Source organism: Aquarana catesbeiana, linkage group LG05, assembly GCF_042186555.1.
Source record: "Aquarana catesbeiana isolate 2022-GZ linkage group LG05, ASM4218655v1, whole genome shotgun sequence".
Lineage (NCBI taxonomy): Eukaryota > Metazoa > Chordata > Amphibia > Anura > Ranidae > Aquarana > Aquarana catesbeiana.
This window is the reverse complement of record NC_133328.1, coordinates 279,815,807-279,842,301: the sequence shown is the minus strand read 5'-3', so window position 1 is coordinate 279,842,301 and position 26,495 is coordinate 279,815,807.

The following is a 26,495-nucleotide window of genomic DNA, read 5'->3' as shown; positions in this document are numbered from 1 at the left end:
CACTAAAGCAAACTCATAGGTGCCTATTCTGGGCATTTGAATGTAGTCTATTTGAATTCTTTGGAAAGGGAAATCTGGCTTTGGAGAATGCCTTTGGGGAACATGAACAGGCCTCCCTGCATTGTACAGAGCACAAGTGAGACATGAAGCACAAAACCTGGCTGCAAATGCACTAAATCCAGGTGCTATCCAATAGCAGTCAGTAAGTGCCACCATCGCGCCCTTAGCAAGATGACTGACGCCATGTGCCAGCTGTGCTAAAACTGGGTACAAACTCCTGGGTAGACACCACCTGTTGTCAGCGCTCCACAGGCCCTACTGATTTTGGGTAGCATTACATTTGATCCACTTATCCTTCTCTTCATCAGGGGCCTGGTTCTGCAACTGAATTAGAGTTTCTACATCCCACTGCTCTTGATGAGGGGAATCTGTCCCCGCTACCTGGGCGACCCCTACAGTGGATGTGACTCCAAATGCCATAAGGGCAGCATCCTTTGCCGCTTGGTCCGCTAAAGCATTTCCTCTGGCTGTCATGTCACTTCCCCTTGCATGCCCTTTTACCTTCAAGATGGCAACTTCTGCTGGTTTCTGAAAGGCCTCAAATAGCCGCTCTATGAGTTTTGCATGTCTCACTGGCTTCCCTGCACTAGTCAGAAAGTGCCGTGCTTTCCAGATAGGCCCAAAATCATTCCAAATGCATATCTGCTGTCAGTGTAGATGTTTCCCCTTTGATTCTCTAGGAGATGACATGCTTTGACTACAGCACACAACTCCGCTTTCTGTGCTGACATCTGGGGTTTCAATGCTTCCTGATGTAAAATGGTGTCTGTAGTGGTTACAGCAAACCCTGTGTGTGGCTGACCATCGTCAGTGTAAAATCTGGAACCATCTACGAATAAGTGTGTGTCACAATCTGATAAGGGCTCATCTTTTGCTGGTGTGACAGAGGCCCTTTCTACCTCCATAAGAGCCATACAATCATGAGAAAAACTCTCAGGTTCTACATCAGTACCATTTGTTGCATCTTCCTCATCAATTATAGGAAGAAGAGTAGCCGGATTTAAAGTAACACATCGTTTGATTGTTAAATTCGATGGAGCAAAAAGAGCAGACTGGTACTTGTCAAATCTACTGGCAGACACATGTCTAGTATTTACTTGATTCATGATTTCCTGTACTGCATGTGGCACATACAGGATCAGAGCAGAATCTAGTACAAGCTCCGTTACTTTGTCTAGCAGCAAAATGCAGGCTGCTATGGCTCGCATACAACTGGGGGAGCCTTTGATGACAGGGTCTAATGAGGCTGATACATACATCACAGGCCTCTGTTTGTCTCCATGTAGCTGGGTGAGTACACCTGCAGCAAATCCATTGACTTCATGACAGAACAACGAGAAAGTCTTAGTATAGTCAGGAAGTCCAATGGCGGGAGCTTCAGACAAAATTTTAATAAGCTCCTTCATCTGCAATTCATTGTCCCATGTGAGTTTGAAAGGGTTTCTAGTGGTAGCCTCATATAGAGGAGCCATAAGTTCTGATGCATTTGGAATCCAGTCCCTACAATATCCCACTAACCCCAGGAAGGCACGTAGTTGCCGGACATTTCTTGGCTTTTCAAAGTTTTGTAGAGTTTTAACTCGATCTGGGGTTAGGTGACAGATTCCATGTGAAATGCAGTGACCCAGGAAGATCACTTTCTCTTGGCAGTATTGTAGCTTATCTTTGCTAACTTTGTTGTTACTTAGGCTTACTGTTTCTCTGCTACAAATGTCCTTTGTATCAGAACAAATAAGCAAATCGTCTATGTACTGAAGCAAAACTGTGTTTGGATGTGAGGGGGACCATTGGTCCAATACTTGCTTTAACGCAGTATTATATTCAGAGGGGCTACTCACACAGCCTTGGGGCAATCTTGTCCATGCTAACTTTTGGGCATCATGGGTAAATGAAAAAAGGTGCCAGCAATCTGGGTGCAGGGGCACCGAAAAGAAAGCATTTGCAAGATCAATCACTGTAAAGCAGGTGCTGGAGGCAGGTATTCCACTTAGTAAAGTGCGGGGGTTGGGCACGATCGGGGTATCTGCCTCTATTATATTGTTAATGGCTCTCAAATCATGCACCATGCGATATGTCACCTGCCCACCCTTCTTGTCTGGCTTCTTTGCAATTGGGAACAGGGGTGTATTGACCTGGGACTTAATTGGTACAACAACCCCTGCTGCTTTCAGTTGAGTGATTTGATCCTTTATCCCCTCAGTCTGAGCAATACTCAGTGAGTACTGTTTAATCTGTGGGAGATGGGCTCCTGGTTTAATTTTTATCATGACTGGGGTGCAATCCAGCAGACCTACATCATATTTGCTGGTGGCCCATAATTCAGTGGGAATCACTTTCAATTCTGGTGGAAATGGCAGAGTGGAGTCTTGGATTAAAAATACTCCACAGGCAGAATTTAAAACTTCTCCTGATAGACTACTGACCACTTGGACTCCTGTAGGAGTGTAGTCTATGTTTGCTAGAATTTGGTTCAAAATGTCAGCTCCCAAAAGATTGGTAGGAACTGTGTCTGAAACTAACACTTTAGTGACAATTTCTGTTTGCTGTCCTAGCCTAAGTTTAAGTGGCTTGGACTCAACCAAATCAGTAGAGGTCCCGGTTAGGCCAACACCAGAGATAACATTTGTAGATAATAATCCTGGAGGTAAGTCCTCTATATTAAAAACACTTCGGCTTGCACCAGTATCAATTAAACAGGTTAATTCTGTTTCTCCTCCAGGATAGGGGAGTTCTTGTAAAAATACTTTTACTCTGGCCTCGGGACCATTGTCTCCCCTATTTAACATGATTGATACTGGCATGCCATTTTCCTATGCCTGATCCACTGCTTTAATAAGAAGCTGATGAATGTCAGTAGCAGAAGCCTCATATGCTTCCTGTGCAGCACTAAGTTTGTTTGCAAACCCAATTGGATTCTTTCTAGGATCTCCCAATCCCTCTAATATGGCTCTCATATCTTGGGGACTAAAAGGTACATGCCATTTAATTTGAGACTTACTGTCAACAGCATCACCTTCAAAAACTAATTGGGTTCTGACAGGATAAACTGCAACAGATTTCTCTATGCCAGGGGCAGAAGGGCTGGCATCTCCCTTCCTTCTCTCTTCATCTTGCTGCCACAATTTGGAAATTATGGTTTGCTCCGGAAGTTCAGACTCTATCTCTCTTTCTCTGGCCAAAGCCTTAAGTTCAGAGAGATCCAGGTTTGCATATGTGCCTTTTGATTTATGCCAATCATCTGTTTCTAGGATACGAGCCAAATCCCTCTTTGTAGGTTGATATGGGGCTGTTAAACCTCTGCTCTCTACTATATTGCATAGCTCATCTTTTGTGTGTTCCATGTAATCTAATTCTTTTGCTTTTGTGCGTGGTCCCCTTAAAGCCAAACTGGCAGCCACATAAGGTGGGGGGTCCTCCTCTACAGAGTCTTCTGGCTAAACGTAGTAAATTTGGGCAGTACTTTTATTAAATATCTCCGTCAAGCCAGTTTGATTTGCTACTTTAGCTTCTGTCTCCCATGTGCAAGCTATTCTTCACGTTCCTTCACTGCACAGTAGTGGGCCATAATCGTGCAGAAAAGTTTGCCATACTTTTAAATCAAAAGTCCCTTCAGATTTTAAAGGTTTAGCTGTTCCCTTTGTCCATTCTACCCATTTATCTAGGGGCTCAGTATAGGCAGAACCGTACCTTCGGTTCATATATTCTCTAGCGCTCATCTTGCGCTGGGCATTTTCTGAAGGCCTCTCTCCCTTCATTCCCTTAATTAATTTAATGCCCATAATGACTGGCCAGTCTTCTCTCTTCTCTACTTGTGCCTATACCCTCTTGCCTCTAAAACAAATAGTACAGCAAATCTGCAGATTTACAAGAATAGTCTCCACTTATCTACGTGGATAGAAGGGGTTTATGACAATAGACAAAACACTCATTAAGAGACCCTCCTCGTCTCTTCTCTTCTCTGTGAGTTTTATCTGACCCTACCATGCGCCTCTGACCCAGGTCGCCCACAAGGAGTCAACGCAGGGAACTGCAGAGGATTTTCCCTATCCACACACAGTCCAACCCGTGAAGGGGGACACAAACACATTCACACACACACACGTTACCCAACCAGAAAGGTCCGAGAGTGGTCTGGTTTCCTTGAGAACCGACAGATAGGATACATAGGAAAAGGCAGAAATATAGCAAGCTTAAGGGCAGCTTACCTAGCCGGCATTTGAGGTCTGCGTTTCCCGATGATCCCGATCGAAGCGCAGTTCCTTCTGGAGACTCTGCCAAACTCCTGTTATGACTCGCCAAGACTGATATGACTGATTTCTGATTGGGACTCTAAAACAAAGTTAATACTGCAGCTGCAGGAACAGATTCACAGGACTCAATCACTGTGTTTAAAATGTCCGTTCAGTGAAAAATTTATTATTACATGTTATTTTATACATAGATAAGAAAGGGGTGGTGTGAGATGTTATTAAAAAGTAACAAATAGCAATATGTTATTAAAAGCTAACAAATAGAAATATATTATTAAAAACTAGCGAATAGAACAATTGCAAAAGTTAAACCTTGAAAAGGGAGGGGGGAGTAGAGAGCGTTTAGTAGGAGAAGTGTCTGTGTGTTAGGTGAAGGTTACAGAACACATTTCAACAGTAAGAACAAAATGGATTCTCTTGTGCTTAAATGAACAGTACAATGAATGTCCATGTCAATATAAAAGTACTTAATACATACAAAGTGTTATATCATATGAAAATACATTATATATATATAATGTCCAGCACCCATGAACAAAAAATATATAAGAAAAAGTCCAAAATTATGTAAAATCTTCTGAAACATGAAAAATATTGTGTTCAATCCACCACCAGTGCAAAGAGATTGGCCACTTACCGGAGCCCTGTGATCCCCCACTACAGAGGATCAAGGGGAAGCCTGTTAAAAGTTGCCACTCCAAAGCTCAACGACTGGACTCAGACCCAAGGTTCATAGATGGTGGTTGGACATCCAGAGATATCAAATGGGGTTATGAGAACTCAGGTTCCATCGTATCTCCCCAGCTCGTTTGGATAGACATAGCATGAAAAAATAAAAAGCTCCAATAGTGTAAAAACGTAATAATTTATTGAGTAAAAAGGCATGTATTGCATTCACATGTAAACAGTGGGTAAAAGCGCCATATAGTGTCTGGTGCTCCAGCAAAAATGTAAATATAAGAGACATCTAAGTCTCTGAGATGTATGATCAGAAATATAATCTCTGCCTCTATATTGATCCAAACTTGTCCAGACAGATGAGAACTCAAAGCCAAAGGACCCGGCACCAATACAACAAGTATCAAAAGTTTAATGCTAAAATGTCATATATAACGAATAAAATCATAAAAATAAAATTAAAAATGAATATAAAAAAGGCCTAACACAGAATACATTGGAGTATTAGAGGCCTAAACAGTACTGAGGACAAATAGAAGCAAATTGAGATAATAGGGGGGAAAAATAAGATAATAGGAGGAATCATTGTATGTTCCTCATCAAGAATTTATAATCAGTTTTTTCGGTCCCTTGCGCAGAGCATTAAGGGCTTTATTTTCTGTCTTGTGGCTGCGCATGTCCTATGCCAGATTGAACTCTGAGCGAGGCTTGGTTTGAATATTTTAGTATTTAGGGAGGTGACGCAGCGCGCCGCCTGTGCCCCTGGATGACGTAACCTATTACGAAACGCCTAGGTCATAGCGACGTGCTTGCATCACCTCGCATCATCATGGTTGTCTCAGCAGGACGTGTTTTGTTTGTGTGCTCACCGGCTGGAGCACCGGACACTATATGGCGCTTTTACCCACTGTTTACATGTGAGTGCAATACATGCTTTTTTACTCAATAAATTGTTACGTTTTTACACTATTGGAGCTTTTTATTTTTTCATGCTATGTCTATCCAAATGAGCTGGGGAGATACGATGGAACCTGAGTTCTCATAACCCCATTTGATATCTCCGGATGTCCAACCACCATCTATGAACCTTGGATCTGAGTCCAGTCGTTGAGCTTTGGAGTGGCAACTTTTAACAGGCTTCCCCTGATCCTCTGTAGTGGGGGATCACGGGGCTCTGGTAAGCGGCCAATCTCTTTGCACTCGTGGTGGATTGAACACAGTATTTTTCACGTTTCAGAAGATTTTACATAATTTTGAACTTTTTCTTATATATTTTTTGTTCACGGGTGCTGGACATTATTTCGGTTGAATATATTTTCATATGATATAACACTTTGTATGTATTAAGTACTTTTATATATTTGTGGCATTTATTACTTTAGGTTTTGATCATGTCATATACATCCATGTTTCACAGATATCAATTCACACATTATTGAGCCAATGTGGTAGCGCGATTCTAATATTTTTCATTTGGAAATGAAACAGCCTCTAACAGTCTATTGTTAGACAATTGAAGCCTCTGATAGTCTACTATACTGTACAAGCAGACTCCGTCAGCCATCGTAACATACAAGCAGGCTATGACAATCTTTTCTATTACATATATATACATACACTAGCAGTTTGTTGTAACATGCAACCATGTATTTGAAATTATTTTGTAATATATAAACAGCCTATTATAGTCTGTTAGACATATGAACAGACATATGAACAGTAACAGTGAATCCTAGGTAGGGAAAACTACTAACTTATGCTTATCTGCTACTGAATAAAAAAATCAATGCTATAAAAAAATCTTGTGCCATAGACTGGTTGCTCTTTTTTAAGCTGACTAAAATTGCTTGCTGCCAACCCATGCCTATTTGATTATCCTCACTCACAGTAAGCCACACTCACTTCTTACCACTTTGTGATGATCATACAACTTGAAATTGTCCTTTTAGTGGCCCCTAGTTACTATAGTCGAATGGTGTTGCCCCTTTTTTACAGTGCAATTTTGTGGCACCACCAGGATAGGAGAACAGGTACAGTGCTTGCCTGACACTCTACCTATCCTGTGCTGCCCCATCCATCCTACTACCTAAAGCATTCCTAAGTCCACTATATAGCATGCATAAAGTTACAATCCCCTTTGCCAGGCATCTGGGCCACTGCTAGCTAGTGACAATATAGTCTGCACATTTTGTGGAACTGTAAATAAACTCCTTTGCAAACTAAACTTCTCATTCACACCATTTTGTATCATTTTTCATGTGTTTGTTTAAAAGAACAGACACATTACTAAGAAAAAAAAAGATATATATATATATTTATATATATATATATATATATATATATATATATATATATATATATATATATATATATATATATGTATATATATATATATATATATATATATATATATATATATATATATATATATATATATATATATATATATATACTGTGTGTGTGTTTTTCCCCCTCTCCTTAGTTTAAAGGATCATCATATGACTGAGCAGTACAATGGTGGCTTAGAAAATAAAGCATCTTTGTCAGTTACGCAGTATGATAAATGGGACAACTCGAGTGACCCATCTGTTTTGCTTGTTTTTACGACAAGTGTGCATGAAAGTTGTACTGAAGTGTGTACTGCTAAAACATAACATAACCTGACAGTGATAAGCCCATTGGGCTTTTATAAGGGAAGGCCATATTGTTATGCTCTGAGACATATTCTGGCACAAACTGTCTTGAGACATGAAGAAAGCACACCATGCGGAAGACTTTCCACTACATTAGTGCTGTATTAAAGACAATGAGCATTCTTAATTGATTATTTCAGTGTTCTCGAAAATTACATTGGAAAATAACTTCAAAGATCTCGCAACTTTAGATTGTCCCAACTAATATTTTAACATTGGCAAACATAACTAGATCAACATACACATTCAATTACATGCTGCATTGAGTGCAAGGAAATCAAAAAACACGAACTAAAACTACTTTTTTTGCATTCAGGCAATTCCATACTCAAAAGATATGGTGCAAAGCTGGATGGTCGCAACTGATCGGAGCTCCAGACACATCGGGAACTTCCCTGGGGCCAAAAACCACTGGAATAGACATACAAACCTCCTGCACCCCCAGGGGAAAGAATTAGAGACAAAACATGATGAGCTGCAACTTGCATATACTGACCTCCACAGAGATCATGAATCCCTCACTGAATCTGTGTCCCAGCTCCAGTCCCACTTGGAGGACCTGGACAACAGAAATAGATGGAACAATTTGAGGATTAGAGGGGTCCCTGAGCTGGTCACTGAGTTAATCACAGTCATCCATACCATAAGTCCTTGCTGCCTGCCTCCCCAGTGGCTGCTTTTGCCTGTGATCGTATTCACAGAGCCCTTTGCCCCAAACCACCAGAAGACAAACCTCCCAGAGACAATATCTTGTGTCTTAAGAACTATCTGATTAAGGAGGAGATTCTCAGGGCTTCCCACAATACCCTCAACATTGTGCTAGATGGCACTAGGATCCAAATATTTCCTGATATATCCCCAGCCACACTTGATAAATGCCACATGTTAAAGGAGATCACCACCCGTCTCCAAGAGGCTAGAATTCGGTACAGATGGGGCTTCCCTTTTAAACTCCAAGTCACACACCAAGGGACAACATATACAGTCGTCACCATCCAAGAAGGGAAGGAGCTCCTGGTCAAACTGGGAGGAACCAGGCAGGGCTGCCCCCTGTTGCCTCGGGCCCCTTGCCCGTTCAATTTGCATGGACCCCAACATTAGAGGATATATAAAGGGCGACCATGAGTTCAAACATAGTCTGTATGCGGACGATGTCCTAATGTTCCTGATTGACCCGACAGTGTCCCTGCCCAACCTCATCTCCACTTTACACACTTTTCAAGAAATCTCAGGATTAGGGGTTAACCTCTCAAAATGCACTGCCCTTCCTATAAACTTCCCCCCAGACGTCATCTCATCTATCCAATCTAATTTTGGGTTTTCAATGGAAGGACAAACCTTATCCTACTTAGGCATCAAATTAGCCCCAACGCCTCATAAGCTATACCAGGCTAATTATCCTCCGGCATTTACCCGCATTAGACAACTACTACACACACATGGAGCCCATACCACATTACATTCCAAGGTAGAATCCAAGCAGTGAAAATGTCCATTCTCCCTAAGCTTTTATTTTTTTTCAGGGCCCTCCCCAATTATGTGTCCCGCCAGATGATAGATGTAATTCAAAGGAATGTGAACAGCTTCGTTTGGCAAAACAAAAAACCCCGTCTGGGCAGGAAAATGATTTACAGACCACGGGATAGAGGCGGACTGGGTTTGCCGAACCTGTGGCTATACTACCTTGCCGCCAGATTGCTGCTGCTGGCACAATGGCACACCCCCCACTAGGCATCCCCTGACTCCACTTTGAGTGGGCCATAATAGCCCCATATTTTCTACAGGGACTACTATGGGCCTCATTGTTTGCGCCAAAGAGGTTTCCACCCTAAATGCGGTAGTAGGTCAATCACTACATCTATGGGCTTTGTACAAGAAAAGGTTCTCTTTACTCCCATGCAATCCCAGGCTAGCATCTTTTCTTGGAGACCCCTTATTTAAATCTGCATTCCCCTCCCCTAGGACTTTCTCCCTGTGGATCTCAAAGGATCTTCTTACCCTAGATTCCTTACAAATGGATGGGGCAATCTGCTCTTTTTCATCCTTACAAACCTCCCACTCCCTACCCACGTCGGAATTCTACAAATATTTAAAAATCAGACATTTCTTTAATACCCACTATCCCCGGAAGGTGACTGAAGACTTCACGTTATTTGAAAGTCTCTGTGGCCCCTCGTCTAGAGACAGGGGGACAATCTCACTACTTTATAACTACCTGGGTGGTCTGGGCCTTCCAGAGAAGTCCGCAGCCATGCTCGGCTGGGAGGCAGAGACCGGTCAGGTGGCCTCTCTGGGGGAGTGGGGTGACAGGATCACCAATATCCATAAATGCACAAAATCAATAGCGGTAAAAGAAAACAGTGGTGAAATTACAAACGAGATGGTACTACACACCCTCCAAACTTCACAAAATTTTCCCTGCTGTTTCAGAAAAGTGCTTCAGAGGGTTCCCCGACCAGGGGACTCATTTACATATATTTTGGAGCTGCAAGGCACTAACGCATGTGTGGCAGAAGGTAACCTCCAAAGTGGCAGAGATCACAGGTGTATTGACAACTTTAACACACACAAATGTGCCTATTTTTTGCAGACATTCCTGGCTCCTCCCCCCAGAACAAAAGCTTGCCCATTCATTATGTTCTGCTGTCCACTGGACTATTGCTCTGTTCTGGCGAACCCCAGGGGTACCATGGGAACAGGTTCTTAAACGTATTGCAGCCATACAACTCATGGAGAGACTAGTTAGACCAATGTATGTGACTGCTCAACTGACAGTGAAACTCATTGGCCTGTCTAGGTCTTCTTATCATATGAACACACATTAAACTGTTATTAATGTACCTGTATCCACAACATGTTACATTCATTACTCAGTGTACTCTGTAACTGATGCTTACTGTTATTGCTCTTTATTTTTCAATAAAATCGTTTGTATTAAAAAAAAAGATATGGTGCCAGATTTTTTGATACATTGGTAGAATGCATTGGATCATAATGTATAAATAAGAATACTTGACTGAAAGAATATGAGCATTTACACACAAAATATGTTATTTTAGGTTGACATTTTTGCAAATCTTCTGATGATACTCAGCATGGCCCCCTATGCTGCTTTGCATGACCACACATCCTCTAATATGCCTTTCTGTCTCACCAGGGTGGGTTAAGAATTCAGACCTTACACCCAATCAAAAGTGTTGCAGAAGTGTTTTTTTAATTGCTTCAATTAAATGGATTTCTACCAACTGGGCTAACCATGTAACTATGTAAGAAGTACATTTTCTTGAGTACATTTTAACCACTTAAGTATAGAGCCTCGTTTTGAGATTTGGTGTTTACGAGTTAAAATCTTTTTTTTTTTGCTAGAAAATTACTTAGAACCCCCAAACATTATATATATATATATATATATATATATATATGTATATTTTTATAACACCCTAGAGAATAAAATGGCGGTCATTGCAATACTTTATGTCACACCGTATTTGCGCAGTGGTCTTACAAACGCACTTTTTTGGAAAAAATACACTTTTTTGAAAGATAATGTTACGCTGAGTAAATTGATACCCAACATGTCATGCTTCAAAATTGCACCCGCTCGTGGAATGGCAACAAACTTTTACCCTTAAAAATCTCCATAGGTGATGTTTAACCGCTTGTCAACCAGCCGCCGCAGTTGTACTGCGGCAATATGGCTTGGCTGTGCGAATCGCCGTCATGTTACATCACTTCCTTTTTTGGCCACTAGGGGCAGCGCACGCCCCCTGCTTGCCCACAGAGCTGATGCGATCGCTTGGGGCACACTGAGAACCAGGATCTGTGTGTGTAAACACACAGTTTCCGGTTCTCTGAGGGGAGAAGAGATAGATTGTCTGTTCATACAGAGTATGAACAGCGATCTGTCATCTCCCCTACACAGTCCCCTCCCCCTTCAGTTAGAACACACATAGGGAACACAATTAACCCCTTCCCTGCCAGTGACATTTTTACAGTAATTAATGCATTTTTATAGCACTGATCACTGTATAAATGCCAATGGTCCCAAAAATGTGTCAATATTGTCCAACGTGTCTGCCATAATGTCGCAGTCCCAATAAAATTTGCCGTCATTACTAGTAAAAAAAATAAATAATAATAAAAATGCCATAAAACTATCCCCTATTTTGTAGAAGCTATAACGTTTGTGCAAACCAATCAATATACGCTTATTACATTTTTTTACAAAAAATATGTAGAAGAATACATATCGGCCTAAACTGAAGGAAAAAATATTTTTTTTATATATTTTTGGGGAATATTTGTTATAGCAAAATGTAAAAAATATTGCGTTTTCTTTCAAAATTATCGTTCTTTTTTTGTTTAAAGTGCAAAAAATAAAAACCGCAGAGGTGATCAAATACCACCAAAAGAAAGCTGGAAAAAGAAGGACATCAATTTTGTTTGGGTGCAACGTCACACGACTGCGCAATTGTCAGTTAAAGCAACGCAGTGCCGAATTGCAAAAAGTGTTCTGGTCAGGAAGGGGATAAAATCTTCCCGGGGCTGAAGCTGTTAAAAAATTCTACAAGTTACATGTTTTGAGTTACAGAGGAGGTCTAGTGCTAGAATTATTTCTCTCCCTCTAACAATTGTGGTGATAGCTCATATGTGTGGTTTGAACACTGTTTTCATATGCGGGCGCTGCTCATGTAAGCGTTCGCTTCTGCACGTGAGCTTGGTGAAACGGGGTGCATTAAAAATGTTTTATTTATTTTTTTTACACTGTTTAAAAAAAAAAAAGTGTCACTTGTATTCCTATTAAAAAGAATGTAAACATCCCTTGTAATAGAAAAAAGTATGACAGGACCTCTTAAATATGAGATCTGGGGTCAAAAAGACCTCAGATATCATCATTGCACTAAAATGCAATAAATTTTTTTTTTTAAAAAGTCCCTTTAAGAGCTATGGGCGGAAGTGACGTTTTGACGTCGCTTCCGCCCTGCAGTGGTATGGAGCCGAATGGGGGCCATCTTCCCAGCTCAGTCAACTCCATACTACAGACCGAGCAGGATCCGATCACCTCCGTTGCTACAGACATCTTCGGTAAGCGGCAGAGGGCACCGGAGCGTAGCGGCAGGAGCCCTTCTCCCGCCACCAACAAAAGTGATCTCATGGCAAATCCGTCACAGAGACTACTTTTATCTGAAATTCAACCACCCGCTGAAGAAGAGGATACCAGGGTTATGACAGCTAGCTGCTGCCATATCAACGATATTCCTCTTCAAACAGCCGATGTATAATGATGGCAGGTGGACGGCAAGTGACATTATGCAATCTAATTGTACAATCTCTGTACAATTTCCTTTTAGATTTACCAGAACTATGGAATAGGATGACACACCTGAACAATCCATTCAATTTGTATCAAATCAGACAGGCTCTAGTACTACATAGCTGATGGGAGATCTAAAGAAGTTTGTACAATCAGATTGTATAGGAAGTGGGTGGAAGGTAGTATTGTAATGAGGATGGTGTGGTCCAGAGTGGTGAACACACCTCATCACACCCTCTCCTGTGATGTAACAAGGAAGTGAAGGCTTTTGGGAGATGACCTAACAGGAAGTGAAAGCTGAGGAAGTGATGGAATCATAAAATTATTTTAAAAATAAAAATAAGCTGACAAGATTTTAAACCTCCTGTGGATAAGGTAAGTGAGAGAAAAGCACATTGGGATGGATGGCTGGGCCAGAAATGGCATTGGAAAACACCTCTATTTATTATGAAAACTGAAATTCTGCCAGAAAAGGTGAACTTATCCTTTAATGAAATGTGATTTCACTGGCTCTGACTATTTTTGTCACTCATTTTATAGATGCTGCTAGTAATAGGGATAACATCTGGAAATGCAAAGAGTATTTTGCTTGACCTGCGGTTAAACAACCCTAACATTGAAGAGCTCTTAAAAATATTTTTTAAGTAACTGGCTTTAGTGGATACAATTTTTTATTGATACAGTGGACTTAGTATAATGGAGGCTACTATGCAGAATATAAAAAAACACAGGTTTGTGCGATTCTGAAGATACTGAAAACCTCCTACATACAATAGCTTTTACACATTACTGTGTAATAGCTCTTGAAGATGATTTTAGTAGCACAGTTGAACTGAAAATGAATTATCATCTGAAGTTGAGGGTAGGGGTGGTGGAAAGACCACCATTAGAAATCATGAGGCCACCTACAGCCTACCGGACAAGGTTGAGATAGACCTGGACTAAGGATGAGCTCTGGCGTGTTCGCATGCTGCACGTGCGGAGCCCGCCAGGAACTCGGCACTGCACAGCACTAATCACAAGTAGTGAGACATTTCCCGATGTGAGGCTGCAGAGATCGGGAAATGTCTCACTGCCTGTGATTAGCGCAGCGCATTGCCGACTTCCTGGCGGGCTCGGCACATGCAGCATGCGAACACGCCGGAGCTCATCTTTATCCTGGACAACATGGAGGGAATCAAAGATCCCCAGGGGAAGGGGGGCACCCTTTTAAAAAAAAACAACTGTCATGCACCCAATATAAACACAGTATAGTGTCCTGTGCCCCCACCCCCACTAGTATCCTCCACTCCCCTTTACATTATCCCCCTCACAGTAGTGTCCTCTGCCACCCCCCCTCCTCACAGTAGTTTTCCTTCCCCCTCTCCCACAGTAGGAGCCTCTGACCCCATACAGTAGTGTCCTCTGCCCCCCTCCACCCTGCAGTAGGGTCCTCTGCCCCTCCTACTATTGCAGTGTCCTGTGCCTCCCCCCAAAGCAGTGTCTTCTGCCCCCCTTCAAATCACCCCCCCCAACTTTTTTGTCCTCTGTCCCCTTCACACACTCATACTGTAGTCTCCTCTGCTTCCACAAACCAATCACCTGCTGCTTAATGTGAAAGTTAATTCCAGCAGCTCCCGCCATATATCCAATACTGCACAATGTCAGATTTTCCTCTGGTGGGACTTTGTAAGGCAAGAGTCTTCAATATATCAAACAAATATGTAATTTTATTATCAAAAGATTAAAACATAACAAAAAATGATAAAAAGGAGGTGGATGCCAACAATTTCAGATGGTGGTAACACAAGGAATATACATATCTGTTCACAATGATACACTTAACACCACACCACATAAGCTGTTTCAGCGAAGAGCTGTAAAACAGAGGTCCGACGCGTTTCGAGGTTGTAAATGTTGAAACCTCTTCTTCAGGGGCTGATGGTGAGGTATTTAATTATCTAAAAACATTTTACAAAGAAAAAACAGAGTAAACAACACAGTAAGAACCAAACATGATATAATATTTGAATATATTAATATAGCATGAAGATCAAATATTCTAACCGTGTTGCTCCTAAGCCAGCATCGAGTAGCATCCAGCTTCAAGAAAAAATGGGACGGAATGGTTTGCCGGCAGGAATCAGGTCTGTGAGCCAATGCTGTCACCGAAAGACCAAACACATCCACAACCCAGGACAAGACACAAAGGGCGTCCTACCACTTGTAATGTGAAACCTCTGCTATCAAGTGTCATAGGGTGTGCCTGTCAACTGAGGGAGAAAGAGAACAATATAATGGAGCCCATTCCATGAATATTGCCAACCACCTACTAATAGATTTAGAGTAGTAGAAATGTATATATGTCCTATACATACCTGTTAGCACATGGAGGGTAGATCACTCCTAGTGCGGGATGGGGGAGATATCGCATGAGACGCTGTCTGGTCTGGGGTAACGTTAGATCCCCCAGTGAAGAGAAGTCACATGAGGGGGGAGGAGAGCGGCGAAAGCCTCTGCAGACAGTAGCTGAAAAGGCAGAGAGAGTAGGGTCAGTGGTGCTATGTGATTGATTGTAATCACAGACAGTAACCATGTATAGCTCAAATTGCAACATGGAATATCCTCCATAGGCAAAGATCAATGTACTATACTGTGAAAGTAAGTCTACATATAGAGACACATTGCGCTCTATAGAGCATCATCTCAAGATACAGCGTGTAGTTTACAGAGCAGAGCTGCAGAGCTTACCTTAGGGACTGAGCGGCTGCACGATCGGTCTGATGCCTGTACCAGCATGGAACTAGGCATCCTCACATGCAGGCTAAGTAGCACTGCTCATTAGGGAAAAATGTATGACAGCTGACTCAGGCTGGGACGGGCATCATCAGTAGTGGGAGGGGTCGCCCTGCTGCCTCAACCTCCTTTCCATCTGAGATGTTAGAAGCATTAATAGTTACGTTGCCCAAATCGGGGAAGACACCAGATGTTCCCCAAAATTTTAGACCAATATTCTTATTGAACAATGATCTAAAGATTTATGCTAAAATGATAGCAATGAGACTGGTTGACATCCTTCCTACTCTAATTGACCCAGATCAATCTAGATTTACCAAAGGAAGACAAACGTCTGATGCTACCAGAAGACTAATTGATGTGATTCATAAAGCTAGACAACACGGAACGCCTTCTCTGCTCCTTGCTCTGGATGCAGAGAAGGTGTTCGATAGAGTACATTGGAAATATCTCACAGCAACACTGGAGAAGTTTGGTTTCACAGGCCACCTACTTTCTGCAATACTATCCTTATATACCATCTCCATACATATCTCCATCAGCCCGAGTGTATACTTCAGGTGTGCTATCTAAACCTTTCAAGATCAAAAATGGCACCCGCCAGGGGTGCCCACTATCTCCCCTCATTTTCAACCTATTAATGGAACCCTTGGCAACCAGCATAAGACAAAATCCCAACATACAAGGCTTCATGATCAATAATCGCAAGCATGTTATAAGTCTCTTTGCAGATGACATGATCCTTATGCTAACTAATCCGGTGTCTTCCCTGGTACATGTATCTCAACTATTACATAAATATGGTATAGTATCATACTATAAGGTAAACAAAGCCAAATCTTATATATTAGATCTAGGTGTATTTACGAGTGATAGAATAACCCTGCAAACCAGAATTTCCATATGTGTGGACTTCCCAAGAAATTACTTACTTGGGAATTAAACTCACATCCCAACCTAAACAACTATTCCATGCCAACTACCTCCCACTAGAACATACATTACAAGCAGGACTCCAGTCCTTAAGCAAACATACATTGTCATTGTCGGGACGGCTGACTGCCTTTACAATGCAAATCCTACCGCAAGTACTTTACATCTATCAAATGGTACGCATTCCAGTCCCCCGAAAATTCTTTCATAACCTACAAAAAATACTTTCCAGATACCTTTGGGAAGGTAAAAAAGCCAGAAGCGCTCTCTCCAAACTTCGCAAAACAAAAACAGCAGGTGGGGTTGGTCTACCGATATTAGCCGACTACCATCTAGCTGCAATATTAGCGCAACTTAGAGGATCATTTCCCAACCACCACTATGGGGAAGTATTGAACAAACCATAATACCAGGCGGTAACCTTTACGAATATATTTTAGCTTACCTGCACCTTAACTCTAAACCTACTGACCTCCCTCTACCAAATCTAGCAACACTGAATTCATGGAAGAGCTTGATGACTACCAAGTCTCGGTCATCTCCCACTATTTCTCTGTCAATTCCTATATTGACTCTAGCGCTGCTAATTCCAGATTTGTCCTTGAATAAATGGAAAATGAGGGGACTGGAATGGGTTTCGGATCTATACTCAGGCACAAATGTGAAATCATTTGCTGACTTACAAACGGAATATGGCTTACCTAGTTCAGAACAATTTAAACACTTCAGAGTTGCCTCATATCTAAAAAACACTAACACCATTAAATACAATTTATTCTGGCAGATTCATATCTACCTTACTACCAAGACATTTCGTAAAGGAGGTATCTCATTGTTTTACAACTCTATCCATGATAAAAATATATTTGCCAAAACAAATTCCATGCTAGCATGGGAGAGGGACCTTAACGACTCCTTTTCTGAAAAACAATGGCACAAAACCCTGCAACATATCCACTCAGCAACCAAATGTACCAACCTATGGGAACTCTCGCGTAAGATTACACAGAGATGGTACTTAACACCCTATCGGTTAGCTAAATTTGACCCCTCCACACCCCCCACTTGTTAGAGGAACTGTGGTCAGCCGGGTAGCATCTTTCATATCTTATGGAGCTGCAAATGCCTAACCACATATTCGTCCCATATCTTCACAATTTTAGGTCAAATAACAGATTTACAAATCCGTACTTCCCCTTCTTTAGCTATCTTAAATATAGGCATAGAAGATATTCCACCGCTATATAAGCAACTTACTACTCACTTATTCCTAGCAGCCAAATTAGTGATACTAAGAAAATGGAGATCTATGAATCCTCCAGAGGTAGAAGAGGCTTTGCGTACACTATCCTTACACTTCACTTATGAAAAGATGCTAGCATCCATTAGAGGACACTATGACAACTTTCTTCCACATTGGCAATGATGGATAAATTGGTACGACACACATCATAAGTGAGGAATCTTTCATCAAATAATGATCTGGCGAATTATCTAATGATTATCTGTATTTTTAAGGTTCATATCCTACCTTTTACATATGGTCTCTGAATTGATCCTGTTTAATTTGTATATATGTTTACTTAATCCTAGTTATCAGCTACACGCTCTTGATACACGACTGCTAACAAATATATAACCCAGTTAATGTTACCACTGACGCATAGGCTTGTAGGGGCTGTACCTCCACAAAGTCACAGTAAGTTCCCAAATGGGGTGACTAGTGGAGGAATATAGTATCTCCTGTCTTGCCCATATTCCTCATAATTCAGGAAATTGTACTGTGAATGCAAAGTTAATATATGATTCTGTTAGCTATTACTTTTTATATTTTGGTTTACGATATCTATTGCTGTATGACAATGCGATTTATAATTCTGTAAACTGACAAAAATTGAATAAAAATCATTGAGAAATAAAAAAGAAAGTAGGGTCTCACATGTGTACATACACATACTAGGGCCAATTTAGACAGGCGCAAATCAACCTACCAGCATGTGTGTGGAGTGTGGGAGGAAACCAGAGTGTCCATAGGATACCCACACCAAATACATGAATATTCCATGCAGAGGAACATGCATACTCAATGCAGGTACTGTTGTGATTAAGATTTAGGCTGTGTTCACATATGAGCGTGCAGTGGCTCACAGCAGGAGTCCCAGGTGTCCTCGTTCATCCTTTCAGGTCCTATTTAAGCCTGAATTTTTGGCTGAATTTGGACCTGAAACAGACCAAAAGACCCACAGCATTTCTGTGCAGATTGCACCAGAGCCACTGCAGAGATTTGTGAACCTGCTCCATAGAGATCCAGTCACAATCTCCTGCTATTGCGAATTGGATGGGGGGGAAATTCACACTAGTGTGAACCCAGCCTTAAACCAATGACTTGCAAGGCAGAAGTGTTAACCACTAAACAACCAAGCTGCCCCAAATTATAAACAAGAGGCAGTTAATCTTGCATAGCTATTTTACACCATCCTTACTTTTATAAGCTCACAAAAACTTTGAATACATTTTTATACCATGCATCATACATATTTTCTTTAACAATTTTTTTTTTTGTGTAGCAAAACTTGTAATGGTCTATCAGCATACACCTATAATATGGATGGCAAGACCAATGATAAAACATTTAACAAATAATCAAGCATGTGTCTGTGTGTGTTACTTCAATTGTGTGTTAATTTGTGTAAATGTAAAGATTATGGTTCTGAGTGAGTACAACACATAACATTTTGCAGAAACCATCCCACTGAGTCCTGTATTATAACGCACTTTCTTGATTTTTTTTTTTATCATGTTTTAACTGCAATGCCAGGGAATCCATTTTTGGAATGCTGCCTTTTGTGGTCAAATGTATGTTGTCAGAGACTTCATGAAAAAGTCATTAGTTTCCCCCCATCCTCTTTCACTGTCATCCAGAATCATGTCATAAATAGTCACTTGTCTAGCAAGATATCAATCTATCCAGGTATCACCCACTTCCTGTCTCTAGCCATATGTTTCTGTTATTTATGTCAAGAAAATAGCATTTACACAACCGCTGCTAGTTGTTTACAGAAGTTTAACTCCTCTGATATAGCCCCGCTTGTGCTGCATGCTTTTAACCCATAGATAATACATGAACTTGTACATTTTAAAATATGCTTGCACATGCATGAAAGGATAAACACCTAACTGAATTGACAGTACCATCTGCTAAATACACTTGATGTCAAAAGGAAATGGTCACTGCATAAACACTGACTGTATAATCACTTGATAGCAATCTATTTTTCTTTGTGCGTTGCCATGCTAAGCATTGCTAGTTTAGTGATTAAATGGACTGTAGAATTTTCAGAAGCAAACAGTTTGTGTAAGCATTTATCTGCCCACTACACATGTTTCTAAAATGAGATCTCTCTTTTCACTTTCACCCCATTTTCCATACTCTCTTTCCATTTGGACCGGACTGGTTAAAACAGTGATAAAACATGCATTGGAATCAATGGAAAAAGATAATAATGGAAATATTTTAGCATCAGCCTAAATATTACAGTAAGTAGTGATAAATATTTACATTTAAAACATTAAAATTGCATTAAAGTGGTTGTAAGGGCTAGTTTACACTTGCTTCAAGACATGGCTTCAGACACACTTTGTTAAAGCTCTCTCAATGTCAGTCAAAGCCCCTGTCACTAAATAAAATGGTTAGTTTACAGTCCTGTTTACACTTTGCTTTTGCTTGGTGCTTCGATGAGGCTTTGGTGGGGCTTTGATGAAGCTTTGGTGGAGCTTCGTTGAGGCTTTGGTGAGGTTTCAGTGAGGCTTCGGTGGGGCTTCAGTGGGGCTTCAGTGGGGCTTCAGTGGGGCTTCAAGCAAGCTTTCCCATAGACTTCTATGGAGGCTTTGGAGACGCTTTGAAGCACTACTGAAGCTACATGGGGTATCATTTTTGAAGCAAAGCCGAAGCAAAGCAAAATCAAGGTGTAAACAGGACTATAAGCTAACCATTTAATTTAGTGACAGGGGCTTTGACTTGCGTTCAGAGAGCTTTAACAAAGCCTGTCCTAAGCCATGTTTTGAAGTAAGTGTAAACTAGCCATTAATGTGTGTTGAAGCCGAGGCAATTCTAAATGAGCCCTAAAGGTAAAGAACAATTACAGCTTGCTCCTCTGTTTTATTAAAGTGGTTGTAGAGGTTTTATTATTTTTTTTTTTAAATAACAAACATGTCATACTTACCTCCTCTGTGCAAGGGTTTTGCACAGAGCGGCCCGATTCTTCTTTTCTGGGGTCCCCCGGCGGCGCTCCTGGCTCCTCCTCTTCAAGTGCCCCCCACAGAGAGCCGCTTTCCATGGGGGCACTCGTGTGGGTGCCCCCCGAGTCCTGCTGCTGCGTCCTTTGACACAGTCAGCAGGACTCAGCCCCATGCCCCAGCTCCAGTGTCACTGGATTTGATTGACAGCAGCAGGGGCCAATGGCTCCTGCTGCTATTAATCTGTCCAATGAGGACCTGAGACAGTGGCTGGAGCTGCTGGGCTCATTCTCATTGCTGGAACAATCAGGTTCAGGTAAGAAAAGGGGGGGCTCTGGAGGGCTGCTGGAGCACAGAAGGTTTTTCACCTTAATGCAAAGACTAAGGTGGAAAATCATGAGACTTTACAACTGAACATTATTGAGTGAACTGATTGGTGAAGACGGAGTGGTGAAAGAATGATAGAGATAGGATAGAGTGAGTGACTAGGTAGATTCTGTGAGACTGAGTGGAGGGGGGTGGGAAGAGTGGGGTGTAAGGAAAAGTTTTTTTTTTTTTTCTGTTCCCTTGTATTTTTCCCTCTCCATGTTCTAAAAGGGGGGGGGGTCAATTTTGCTCTTTTAATGCAAGAGGCCTTAATTCCCCCACAAAAAGAAATCAAATCTTAAATTTATTCCATAAACAAAAGATAGATATTATTTTATTTCAAGAAACACATTTTCGTTCAGATCACATTCCGAAAATAAACAATAGGAATTATGTTACTAGGATCCATGATACATTTTCATATTCCAAATCAAGAGGTGTATCTATTGCATTCCACAGGAACATACCCCACCAAATAGTACAAAGTTATAAGGGTAAGGATGGTAGATATTTGGTTATAAAGGTAATGATATATGGAAACATTTTTACAATTATTAATCTTTATTTACCAAATTATGGTCAAATTGAAAGTGGGAAGAAGGCTCTGTTGAAATGCGATGGAGAAAGCAGAAGGAACAATAATATTGGGTGGTGATTTTAACCTTATAATGGATACAAAAATGGACACTACCAATACCCATATACCCATACCCAAAGAAAGAATAACCAATTAAAGGGATTTAAAGATTTATTGGGGAAATATCAAATGGTAGCTATTTGGAGGGCTCAACATCTAACGGAAAAGAATTACTCATATTATTCAAATATACATGATTCATATCATAGAATAGATTACTTTTTTATAAATCGAGCAGGTATGATGATGACTCCCTCAACAGATATAGGTGGATTCCTATGGTCAGATCATGCCCCAATATATTTATACTTAAGATAAGCGAACATAAAAAAACAAGGGGGATATGGAGATTAAATGATAATTTAATTAAATATAAAGATTGTGAAAGCGATATCAGAAAAGCAATAAAGGAATTTTTATTCATACACGAAAAAGATGAAACAACAATTCCCATGCAATGGGAAGCATTAAAATATGTGTTGCGGGGTTTGTTCATCAAGCACGGCTCAAGATTAAAAAAGATAAAGAGAAAAAGAAACTTCAACTTATGATAGAAATTGAGAATTTGGAAAAAAAACATAAACAGAGTGTTAACCCATGTGATAAAATCATATTAAAAAGTAAACAAATTGAATTACAAGCCGTGCTGGATGAGGAATCCCTTCGAGTAAGGGATAAAAACAGAACACAATGGTATCGATACGGAAATAAAACTGGTAAAATACTAGCCAAAACAAGAGAACAGCAATCCATGACCTCCATAGTAAAAATCTTAAAAACAAATGAGGATCTAACTTACCACCCAATAGAAATATCTAAAACGTTCCATACATACTATTCCAGACTGTATAACATTAATAAACAACAAGGGACAGAGAGAAGGAAAAGCATGGGGAAGAGATTAGAAAATATGTAGTGGAAACAGCTTTACCCAGATTTTCTGAGGAAACAATTGAGGCTCTAGAAAAAGAAATATCATCAGAAGAGATTCAGCAAGCCATTGCTGAGCTGGTCCCGGGAAAAAGCCCGGGGCCAGACGGATATACTTCTAGAGTCTATAAAGCATTCCAGGACTTAATTATTCCTATCCTTAAAAAAACATATAACTCCATATCCAATACACAAATCTTCATCCCACAAAGTACAGAAGCTCATATAGTATTGATACCAATGCCAGAGAAAGACCATACATTATGTAATAATTACAGACCAATTTCATTGACCAACATAGATATAAGACTATATTCAAAAATTATTGCTAATAGAATAGCACCTATCTTACCTAAGAATATAAAATTAGATCAAACTGGGTTCACGAAGGGAAGAGAGACTAGGGATAATATAATAAAAACTTACACATTGGTGTAATATGCTCAGAGAACCACCATCCGGATATGTCTTCTGGCCGTTGATGCAGAAAAAGCATTTAACAGAGTGGGATGGCGGTTCTTGGAGGAAACACTAATCCAGATAGGAATGGGTCCCAAAATGCTTAGTAGGATCCTTGCATTGTACTCCAACTCAAGAGCTAAGGTAAGAGTAAATGGAATATCATCAGAATATATAAGAATATCAAATGGAACCCGACAGGGATGTCCCCTTTCCCCTTTATTATATATATCACGGCAATAAGAAAAAATAATGATATTAATGGGATAAAGATCAAAGATATAGAATATAAGACAGCCATATATGCAGACGATTTGTTAATATATGTAACTAATCCTATCATAACAATTCCAAACGTAATAAAATAATTTAAAAGATTTGGGGAATTGAGTAACTTTAAAGTTAATTATGATAAATCAGTGGTACTAAATATATCATTATTAAAAAAAACATACACACTTTTGCAAAAAGATTTTCCATTTAATGGAATCAAGAAGCAATTAAATATCTAGGAATATTTATTCCGAAGGACCTGAATCAACTACGGGAGTTGAATCTATTTTTCTTTGTGCGTTGCCATGCTAAGCATTGCTAGTTTAGTGATTAAATGGACTGTAGAGTTTTCAGAAGCAAACAGTTTGTGTAAGCATTTATCTGCCCACTACACGTTTATAAAATGAGATCTCTCTTTTCACTTTCCACTTTCACCCCATTTTCCATACTCTCTTTCTGTTTGAACCGGACTGGTTAAAACAGTGATAAAACATGCACTGGAATCAATGGAAAAAGATAATAATGGAAATACTTTAGCATCAGCCTAAATATTACAGTAAGTAGTGACAAATATTTACATTTAAAACATAAAAATCGCATTAAAGTGGTTGTAAGAGCTAGTTTACACTTCCTTCAAGACATGGCTTCAGACACACTTTGTTAAAGCTCTCTCAATGTCAGTCAAAGCCCCTGTCATTAAATAAAATGGTTAGTTTACAGTCCTGCTTACACCTTGCTTTTGCTTGGTGCTTCGATGAGGCTTTGCTGGGGCTTTAATGAAGCTTTGGTGGAGCTTCGATCAGGATTTGGTGCGGCTTCGGTGAGGCTTCGGTGGGGCTTCGGTGAGGCTTCAGTGGGGCTTCAAGCAAGCTTTCCCATAGACTTCTATGGAGGCTGTGAAGACGCCTTGAAGCACCACTGAAGCTACATGGGGTATCATTTTTGAAGCAAAGCCGAAGCAAAGCAAAATCAAGGTGTAAAAAAAAAAAAAATACACAGTGTAGAAGAGACTAATGGAACAGAGGAGCTGGCTGTAATTGTTCTTTACTGTTACTGCCGGCCACTAATAGTGGCAGGAAGGGGGGGGGGGGGCGGAGAGGGGGAGAGACACACACAGAAGCTGACAGGCAGGGAGCAAAGTGGATAGGGATAGAAGAAAGCACTGAGATGATGGAGGCACGTAAACTGACCACGGTATCATGGATCAGCAGCCATTATTACCATGGTCAGCACACAGAGGGGGACACAGGAACAGATAGGATCAGCCAGGCTTTTTACAGCTTAGAAAGGGGCAGATTAGACAGCACAAGCACTGCACTGTTTAATCTGCTATAAGGTAACAGGAGCTCTTCCTTTTTTCTTTTTGTATTCATTTATTTATTTTAGGGCTACAACCACTTTAATGTTAGTCCATTATGATTTTTGGTTCAAATTGTGAACACAGGTCTACTGTTATATTTGTTATATTAAGGGGAAAAAGTAATATATTACACATAAAAAAGTGACCAACATCCTTATATAATGTAAAGCCCGGTACACACAGGATGTTTTTTTCATTCAACCCATTGGATTGAGCGAAAAAAAAAAAAAGTGAGGAGGTCGCTGTACTAACGATGCAATGATGCAATGTTAGTACAGCAATCTCGCCCAATATTTTATTGTGTTCTGACTGGGCTACTGCCCCCCCTCCCTCCAGAACACACCAGTCAGCATTCGCAGCTATTACAAGCCCATCAATGATCGGATGACAGTTGGCTGCTGATTTTCCAGTATGCTCAATCGACCAAGTAGTTGTACACATGGACCAAAAGTCGGCTGGTAACTGCCAAACCGACTGTTTTTGTCAGATTTTTGGCCCGTGTGTACCTAACTTTAGGCTACGTGCATGGAATGTTTTTGTTGTAAAGTTCTAGTTATTTACATACATAGTTACATAGTAGGTGAGCTTGAAAAAAGACACAAGTCCATCAAGTCCAACCTATGTGTGTGATTATATGTCAGTATTACATTGTAAATCGCTGTATGTTGCGGTCGTTCAGGTGCTTATTAGGGATGAGCTTCGACTCGAACATCGTCTGTTCGCTCATTCGCCGAATTGCGAACAATATGGGCCGTTCGCGCCAAATTCGTGTGGCGCGTCACGGCCCATAATTCACTGCGGCATCGCAGTGCATTGTTGGCTGATGATTGGCCAAGCATGCACTATGACCCGCATGCTTGGCCAATCACAGCGCCATCTGAACAGAGAGCCGTAATTGGCCAAAGCCAAGGAGGCTTTGGCCAATTATGGCTCAGGTGATTTAGAACACGCCCCACACTATATAAGGCCGCCTACACGGCGGCCCTGTGTAGTGTGTGTTCCGGCGTTCATAGAGAGAGAGAGAGACAATGTCATTTGATTTAAGTTAGATAGATTAGGCAGAACAGTCAGTCAGTTAGCTGCACTTACAGTGTATTGTGTATATATATGCATCCCAGGTGTTGCATATATATATATATACACTGTATTCAGTTTTAGCTAGAAACCTAGAAGTTAGTGCGGTGCGTCCAGCTCACAGTGTTCATCTAAAGCTACAAGTTAGTGCAGTGCGTCCTGCTCACAGTGTTCAGCTAGATCCGTTCCTGTTATCTTCTTACTGACAGGCAGGCTTGTCTTGTTACAGTATTTACAGCTACCTGAAGAAAATTGCTGGTGTTATTTTGATCCTATTAGTACCACAGTCAGGCAGCTAGACTATTTACAGTTAGTGCAGTGCGTCCTGCTCACAGTGTTCAGCTAAAACTACAAGTTAGTAGGGTACGTCCACCTCACAGTGTTCAGCTAAACCTAGAAGTTAGTGAGGTGCGTCCTGCTCACAGTGTTCAGCTAAAACTGCAAGTTAGTGCTGTGC